Raw genomic sequence first — 9,091 nt, forward strand, 5'->3', positions numbered from 1 at the left:
TGACCACGAAAAAATACACAAAATTAGCAAAAATAATAAAAGAAAATATTTTTGTTTTGAAATTATGGGAGTAATTCATATAGGGCAAAAATCACGTGCTCACAACTGGCAGACCACCTCTCCAAAAACCCCGTGGATGGAGGATACAAACCCCTGAAAACATATTTTCCTGATGAAGAGGTATCATTCATAGGAGAAGACATTGCAGAACCCTATGACGGTTGGAGAATGTTCTTCGATGGAGCAGAAAACTTCAAAGGAGTTGGCATAGGAGCAGTCTTAATATCAGACACCGGTCAACATTATCCAGTGTCTGCCAAACTCAGGTTCCTTTGCACCACAACATGGCCGAGTACGAAGCTTGCATCTTAAGACTCAAAATGGCCATTGACATGAACGTTCAAGAGCTGCTAGTGATTGGAGATTCAGACTTACTCATACATCAGGTACGAGAAGAATGGGCAACCAAGAACTCCAAGATACTCCTGTATCTGCATCACGTATAGGAATTGAGAAAGAGGTTCACAAAGACGGAATTCCAGCATGTTCCCAGAATCCAGAATGAGTTCGCCGATGCATTGGCTACCCTATCATCTATGATACAGCATCCCAACAAGAATTTCATTTATCCCATTCCAGTGAAAATCCATAATCAGCCAGCTTACTGTGCTCATGTTGAAGAGGAAGCAGACGGAAAACCTTGGTTTCATGATATCAAGGAATATTTGGCAAAAGGAGAGTACCCAGAGCTTGCTAATCCTACTCAGAAACGCACACTTCGGAGATTGTCCAACGACTTCTTTCACAGCGGAGGAATCCTGTATAGGAGTACTCCCGATTTAGGATTATTGAGATGTGTCGACGCAAAGGAAGCATCCAAGCTACTAGAGGAAATTCACGCTGGGACCTGCGGTCCACATATGAACGATTTTGTCTTAGCAAAGAAGATACTCCGAGCTGGGTACTTTTTGATGACTATGGAAATAGACTGCATCCAATATGTCCGGAAATGCCACCGCTGTCAGATACATGCAGACATGATAAAGGTACCTCCAAGTGAGCTCAATACAACAAGCTCACCGTGGCCATTCGCCGCCTGGGGGGATAGATGTTATCGGACCAATCGAGCCTGCTGCTTCCAACGGACACAGGTTTATCCTAGTAGCCATCGACTATTTCACAAAATGGGTTGAAGCAGCATCTTACAAAGCAATGACTAAGAAGGTAATTTTTACATATGGCTAAAGTAATTTTTACATATTTTACAATTTTATTTAGTATTTTTTAAGCTAAATTGCACATATTTGCAATAATAGCCTTTTTAGATTTAATTATGTTTTATACGCATAAAATTGGATCCTGTTTTTTTAAATTGTTAATTATGTATTCTAATTCATTTTTAGTACTTTAAATTATTTTTCAGAAACTATTTACTATTTTTTATAAATTAAAGAATGGAAAAGTGGCAATTTAAAATATAGCCAGATTGGCTTTCAATTGTAGCCCAAAATTGGACCCCAATTTCCCATCCCAATTTCAATTGAAACCCGACCCACACCCTTTTAACACATACCCAAACCCGGATCCCCACCTACCCTTCTCATCCTGGCCGTTGATCTCTAAGATCAACGGCCCCAATTCTCTCTTATCTTTTTTAACTTGAATGACCCCCTAACCTATTCATTTCTTACCAAACCGCCGCCCTAGAATCCCCTTTCCTCTCCAATTCTCTCTGAGACCTAAATCTAACCCTAGCCGCCGCCACCCAAACCAGCCTTAATCCCCTTTGATCCTCACTCAATCCATGGATTCCCATGGCTGTTTGAGACGTATACCTGTCTCCTACGTCTCCTGGTTGCTTGTTTTTGTGATTTCGTGGAAAGATCTCGAAGAGATCTAGTCCAGATCTTGCTCAACTTCCATCCATGGCTGTTCGAGTCAGATCCATGGCTTTTCCGGCTAAGACCGGTAACGATCTAATGTTTTCTCATCTTCTTTGGGTTCTTTGAAACCCTCATTCTTGAGATTTTTCACTTTTCTTTAGGTCTGTCTTAGATCTAGGTGTATCCATGAGTTTTTAACCGATTTTTCTTCGTCTCTGCTATTTTTCTGAAAAAACCTAGCTATAAATCCTCCGATCCTTTTAGACATATGATGGATCTATGGGTTTCTTAAGGTTTTCACCTGTTTTCCTCAAAATGTTTCTCTGATTTCAAACGATTTCTTCATTCCCGGACTAGCGTTTTAGAACCCGTTTTACAAAACTGATTTATTTCTTATGTAATAAGGGACGAGACCAACCCTCGCTTTACTTACCTTCACGGGGCGGGAAAGAGTAGATATGGATATGACGACCGCCTGACCGGTGCGCTAATGCCACGTGTAGCCCCTTTTTAAGGAGTGATTACCGGGCATTGTACTGATGTGATCCATATTACAAACAAACCTAGGACACCCTTCTTTACATTCATGAACATGCTTAGATTATAATCCTTTTCAAAATCTCGCTGTCTTTCAAACATTTATGTGTTTAAACTTAAATCCCATACTATTTGAGCCGTACTTGCTTATTTACTAATTGTACAAATTCACAAAAAACTGTCTGGCCGAGAACCACACTAATGGATCCTGAGGGGTGCCTAACACCTTCCCCTTAGGATAATTTCAAGCCCTTACCCTATCTCTGGTTATCAAACATAGTTAGAAATGAACTAAATAGGTACCCTAACGCACCTTAAAATCGTTAGGTGGCGACTCTTCAAAAAATGCAAACCCCCATCCCAAAAGAAAAGAGTTGTCCCATACCAAAATGTCATAGACTCGATTCCCTCCGCGAGGAAAGGGAAAAAGGGGGCGCGACAGTCGGCGTGGCCCAGGGCCCTTGAAGATCTTAGAGAAGGCAAGCATAGCATTAGAGGGGCCATTGGAGGCTTAGGAGTTAACAGGAGATCACCGGAGAAGACCGGAGAAGACGGTAGGAGATTGAAGGAGCTAGGGTTAGGTTGAGTGGTTGAGAGAGGAGAGGAGATGAGAGAATACAGAGGCGGCGGTCTCTGAGGAATGAGGTAGGGTTAGAGGTCGTTTGGGATAAAAAAGGAATGAACGGACGAGGGCCGTTGATCTTTCTGATCAACGGCCAGGATTTGACGGGTCTTGGGTCGGGTAGGAGGTTTAGGGTCTGGGTCGGGTAGTTTGGTTAGAAACTGGGCTGGGGTTGGGTTTAAATTGGGCTAAGATTGAGATGCAGATCTGGCTATTTTAAATAGCCAATTTCCCCCATATAATTTATAATAAATAATAAATAACTTCTGGAAAATAATTTTATGTACCAAAATGATTTAAAATAGATATTTATCATTTTAAAAATAGGGACCAATTATACGCATATAAAATGTAATTATACATCAAACGAGCTAATATTGCAATTATATGCAATTTAGCTAAAAAAAAATACCAAAGGCAATTATAAAAATGCAAAAAAAAATATATTAACCATATTTTGGCATAAGTATAGAAATTAAATGACTAAATTATCATAACAATAATTTGAGGGATAATTATTGGGGATTTTATGAATAAAAGGGAAGGAAATAAATCAATTTAAATCCTTAAAATTATGGGAAAATTATGAAACCTTATGCATGCTTATATATGCATATTTATGCTATTTTGAAGGTATTTATGCATATAATATATAGGGAAAAATTGGTTATCAACAAACACTGGAAGAAACTGGGTATCAAATGAATAAGGGACAGACTAGAAAACATATTAGCATAGAAGCAGGATCATAGTCGATAGAAAATAGTTTTAATACAAATTGCAACACATTGTATATGCAGAACAAACACGGCAAGGACTTAGAACAGTGTAAGATAGCAAACTCATACCAAATATCACATATGGGTATTCTGGGATTGTTATAATAGACTAAACAACTAGAGAAGATCTAAATCTTGTCACAAAATGGTTCTAGCGGGTCATGGAAAAATAGGTTGAGGTAACTGTTAAGATCTCAATCAGTTACTAATGGGGTATGGGGTTCAAGTGAGCATGCTGATTGACAAAATAGCAAGTGAACATGTCATAATTAACACAAACATTCTAGCATTCATTATTGAGGTTAAAGATAAAACAAACAAGCATGATTAGGGTAACATATAGACACCCTTGCACTCAGATTTCCCAAGTTAGGCTTGGGTAAACACAGAACTAGTAGAATTAGGAGGGGAGTCAAATGCTAAAATACTTAGAACAAGGTAGAATTAACAGAATCACGTGCAAAAGCAATCCAGAAAACATATTAAGCCAAGAATTTCAGAGGTGAGAACATATGCAAATCAAGAACACATAGGGATGAAACTACAAGAGTCTAGTAGCTTACCAAATAAACGAACAACAAACAAAAACAAAAGATCCACAAGAGTCCAGAAGAGTTCGAACAGTAGATTCTCTTTGGCCTTGGCTTTCAGCCGGCCACCACAAAACAAAGAGCGAGATAATAAGGAATTTACAGAGCAAAACCTCAAGTGTTAGTGAGATTATATCGATTAAGATCTGTTCAAAAAGGGGAATGGGGAGGGGTTTATATAGTAGTAGAAATTAAACACCCAAACAAGGAAAATCATCAATCAAACACAAGAAAGGAAAGGATATCACATGCAATCGAAAATCAGTAAGGAAAAGAGAAAAATTTCAAACCCTAATTTTAGGGAAAGTGAAAAATCGGCAGAATAAAAAATCAAACACCAAACAAAATAGGACGAATAGACAAAATATCACCCAAAATCAAGGAATCGAACCAATTTTGGTTGGATTTAAAGATATCTGAAAACCCTAGTTTTAGGGTAAGTAAGAATCAACTAAAATACACAGAGATTCGTACCCATAATAAAACAAAGGATGAATATAGACGGAATAGCAGAAAGGTCAAGGATTTGAACTGATTCTGGTTCGATTTTGATGATATTTTCTTGCCATGTTTAGGCAAGCACTATAATAGAGTAACCAGTACCAAGAGGAGGCCGTATATGGCAAGCAATAGCAGTCGAATCCCATGTCTGGTGGGATTAGGAGAAGGATTTGAGTGGAAGACGGCTAGGGTTTAGTTAAAGAAGAAGAGGTGGGCTTGAGAGAATATGAGGGCGGCGTCTGAGATGGAATGGGGAATTAGGGTTTGGGGTTGGGTAATAAAAGGGTAGATTAATTGTGGGCCATTGATCTTAGAGATCAACGGCCAGGATTTAAAAATGGGATTGGGGCGGGTTGAAGAAATGGGTACCGGCTGGGTTGAGTATGGTTTGGGATAGGGGTTATTGGGCTAGTGTACGGGGTAATTGGGCTGAGGTTTGGGTAATTTTAGGTCCTAAAATAGGTTTAGAATTAGGCTATCATTTAAATACCCAATATTTATCAAAATTAATTTATTAAAATAGTTAATAAATAACAAATTATTATTTATAAACTAAAAATGATTGAGAATAATTATTTAACATTATAAAAATATTAAAAAAAATCATTTTCTGCATAAATAACGTAATTTTACATGAATATAGGCCATTATTGCAAAAATGTGCAATTAGCCTAAAAAATGCAAATGTAATTATAAAAAATACAGTAAAATATTTAAAAGCATACATGTTGGTGTAAATGATGAGTTTGGATGATTAAATCACCATAAAAAATAATTTGAAGGATAATTATTGGGTATTTATATAATAAAATGCAGAAAAAAATTGATTTAAAACCTTTAAAAATTATGAAAAATTATGTAAAATGCATGTATAGGTTTATAAGCAAAATGATGATGAAAATATACTATTTTGTAAGTATATATATACAAATAAAAAATATGAAGGAAAAATTGGATATCAACACTAAGGCATTTAAATCTTTGCAATTACGAAAGGGTGCTAAAAACAATAGACTCGAAAAATTGCCAAAAGGGAAAAAACATTATATATACATTCCAAAACATTTTTACAAAGGCCGATGAAAACAACTAACAAAATAAATAAACAAAATACAATGTACAGAAACAAAGATTCCTAAGGCACCTACGCCTGATCTTCACCAAAACCCGCCTCGTCACCAGAGGCGTGAGGGTCTTCTCCGTGCTCGAGGTCGCCGGAGCCTTCAGAGATTTCCTCACCCTCGGGTTCAGCAAACTTCTTGGCCTCGACCTCGAGTCTTTTCGCTTCTTCAATCTAGGTCGATAGGTCGAAATCGTGGGCATGGATTTCCTCAAAGGTCTCCCTCCGATACAACCACTTAATGTACTCGAGTGTGACTTTCAGGCGGGCCTCAGAAGCCTCAACATCAGCCATGTATTGGGCCACCATCTCATCAGCATCAGCCCTAGTTGTCTCTGACTCGAACCTCGCTATTTCAAGCTCCTTGCCGAGGGTATCTCGTTCAGCAGCAGTTGAGCCCAGTTGATCTTGGAGGTCCTCGATTTGTCGAGACCGTGCTTCGACCTTCTCTTTCTCCACTCGAAGTTGGACCTTTGTTGATGACAGCTGCTCCCTGGCGGTCTCCTTCTTTGAAGCCAGCCAGTCCTTTTTTTCCTTCCAGACATCGGCCATGGCCTAGGCCTCGTTCATTTCAGCCCGGAGTTAGTCGATCCGGTCAATCTTCTGCTGGACCTGCTAGGTTTGGTCGTTAGTCGCCATATCTATGTCATCATCAATAACCTCAAAAATCCTTACATGTTCCAACAAGTCGGCATGCTCCTACTGAGCCGCATCCAACTCGGCCCGGAGATCCTTGATGGTCCCTTCGTGTTGCTCGCTGAGAAGCTTGTACATATCTTTTTCCTCAGTAAGCTCCCTGGCCTCAGCCTCGAGCTGGTCACCTCAGCCTGGTATCGAAGAAAGATCTAATGGTGAAGTATCGAGGCCTGCAAAAAAATGAAAGGAAGAAGTCGTGAGAATTATCAAGAAACTAAGTCAAAAGATGAAAGAGTGTAATGATGCCTTACCAGATCAGCGCCTGCTGCGCTTCATTGAACAGGGACGGCACGCCCACCTCATTCATTTTTGCCTGGTCATCTTCGGTTACCAGGCACCAAAGGTAACTCGCTACTCCTACGGGACCAGAAAGAACTCAGGCATCCTTCAAAGCGGTGATGATTATTGACCTCTAACGACTGGGATCCGCACTCGGAGAGGGAAACTTGTTGGTTAATTTTGGGCTCGATCTCTACCCACCAGCTTCCAAAGATGGATCTTTTCTCGGCACCTCCAAGTCGCCCAACCCGGAGGAGTCTTCCAGGGTGGTCAAATCGACACCTTCGAAAAACTAACGAAGGGGATCATCCATACCGTGGGTCCCTTAGTTGGATCGTTCCTTCACCATTTGGGCTTCATCAAACATGGACTCGGTGAATGAAGGTGACCCCGAAGTATCTATGACACCAGGCGGGGCAGGGTCGGCATCGTGAGAGGCCTTAACCTTCATCTCCACATCGGCCTCCCGAACCTGAGGAAGGCCGGCCTCTGATGTCTCCTCCTCAGTTGCCGCTCTCTCTTCGAGGGAGGTCGGTTCGCAGGCCGCAAAAAGATCATCCTCCTCGGGCTCATCCCTAAGCTAGAAGAGCGAGTCCGAGTTTGATGTGCGAGAGCTGGAGCTCTCCTTGTCTTACGGGCCAATCTTCTCTTTGGTTTTTTCTTCTCTGAGCTTGGGGAACCCAGCGCCTTTCTTTTCTTCTTCTCTCCTGCTGCAGCCCCAAGTTGCCCCAAAGCAGAGGAATCAACGGGCAAGTCCTCGTCGCCTACCGGAGGCCAAAGCTCGACGGTCTTAGGCAAGCCTTCGAAAAGAAAATAAAGGAAATGAGAACGTGATGCTAGAAGGAGAAGCCTAATGTAACTTATTCGGGAACGATATCTTACCATGGGAACGGGCCTCCCAACGACCCTTCGAGAGTTTGTGCCAGGAGGGCTCAGAGTAAGGCATCTGTGAGCAAATACTATAGATCCACTCTTTGAGACGAGGGACAGCAGTTGGGACTTGAGAAACTACACCACCATAAATATTGATGAGGAAAAAGGAGATGAACATAAAATCAACATTTAAAGGAAATTTGTGCTTACGTGATGCATTCCACTTCTCGGGGAATGGCCTAAATTCGGCAGGAATCAAGTCTGAGGTCATCACCCGGACAAAGCATCCGTCCTCATCGATGCTTGAGAATGGGGCTTTGCTAGCCAGGTGGACGAGCTTTATCAGTCCCCCTCTGAAGATTCAGGGGCTGTACAGGCAGAGTAAATGATCGATGGTGAGCTGACAGGAGTCGATCTTGTTCATGAAGAATCAGAGAAGGATTTGATCCTCTACAGCGATGGGTGGATTTGACTGAGGGACACTTCGTACCTCTTACAGAAGTCCAGAATGACCGGGTCCACCGGGCTTAGTGTGAAGGGATAAGTGTAAACACTTAGGTATCCCTCAAAATGGGTAGTAATGGCCTCCTCCGGGTCAGGGACCACTATGTCCTTATCCGCACAGTTGCAGTCCTTTCGGACCACGAGGAGGACATCTTTGGTGATTGAGCAAATATTTCTTGATGCATCATCACGCCGACCCTGCACCAACGAGGGCTCTCGACCTTGAAGTCATCGGCTATTACATCCCGTACTTTAATATTAGGATGAGTTGTTGTAATCCATATGAGCTTGAAGGGATTAAGACCATTCATGAGGTTATAAAGAATTTGTGACTATGTGATTGTAAGAGCCCGTAAGTTTAACAACCTTGATACCGTTATATACATGTGATATGGTATTCTGAGTGGAACATTTTTGTAAAAAAGTTTGAAAAATGTGATTTTATATAGTTATTAATATTACTACTTTCGAATATGCTTTAAATTATACACATAATATGAGAAAGTTTATGAGATTTTCTTTATCGTAAAGATAGAAATTATTCTTTTCACAAGAAAAGAAAGTTATCTTTTTACCATTTTAAGAATTAAGTGTACAAAAGTTTGTACTCTTTATATGGGTAGTTATGTATTATTATTACCACCGGTTGGGCAGTTATACTTTTGCCACCGAGATATGGTCGGATAGGCAGTTACCACTGATCATTT

The sequence above is a fragment of the Nicotiana attenuata genome, unplaced genomic scaffold (genome assembly GCF_001879085.1).
Source record: "Nicotiana attenuata strain UT unplaced genomic scaffold, NIATTr2, whole genome shotgun sequence".
Classification (NCBI taxonomy): domain Eukaryota; kingdom Viridiplantae; phylum Streptophyta; class Magnoliopsida; order Solanales; family Solanaceae; genus Nicotiana; species Nicotiana attenuata.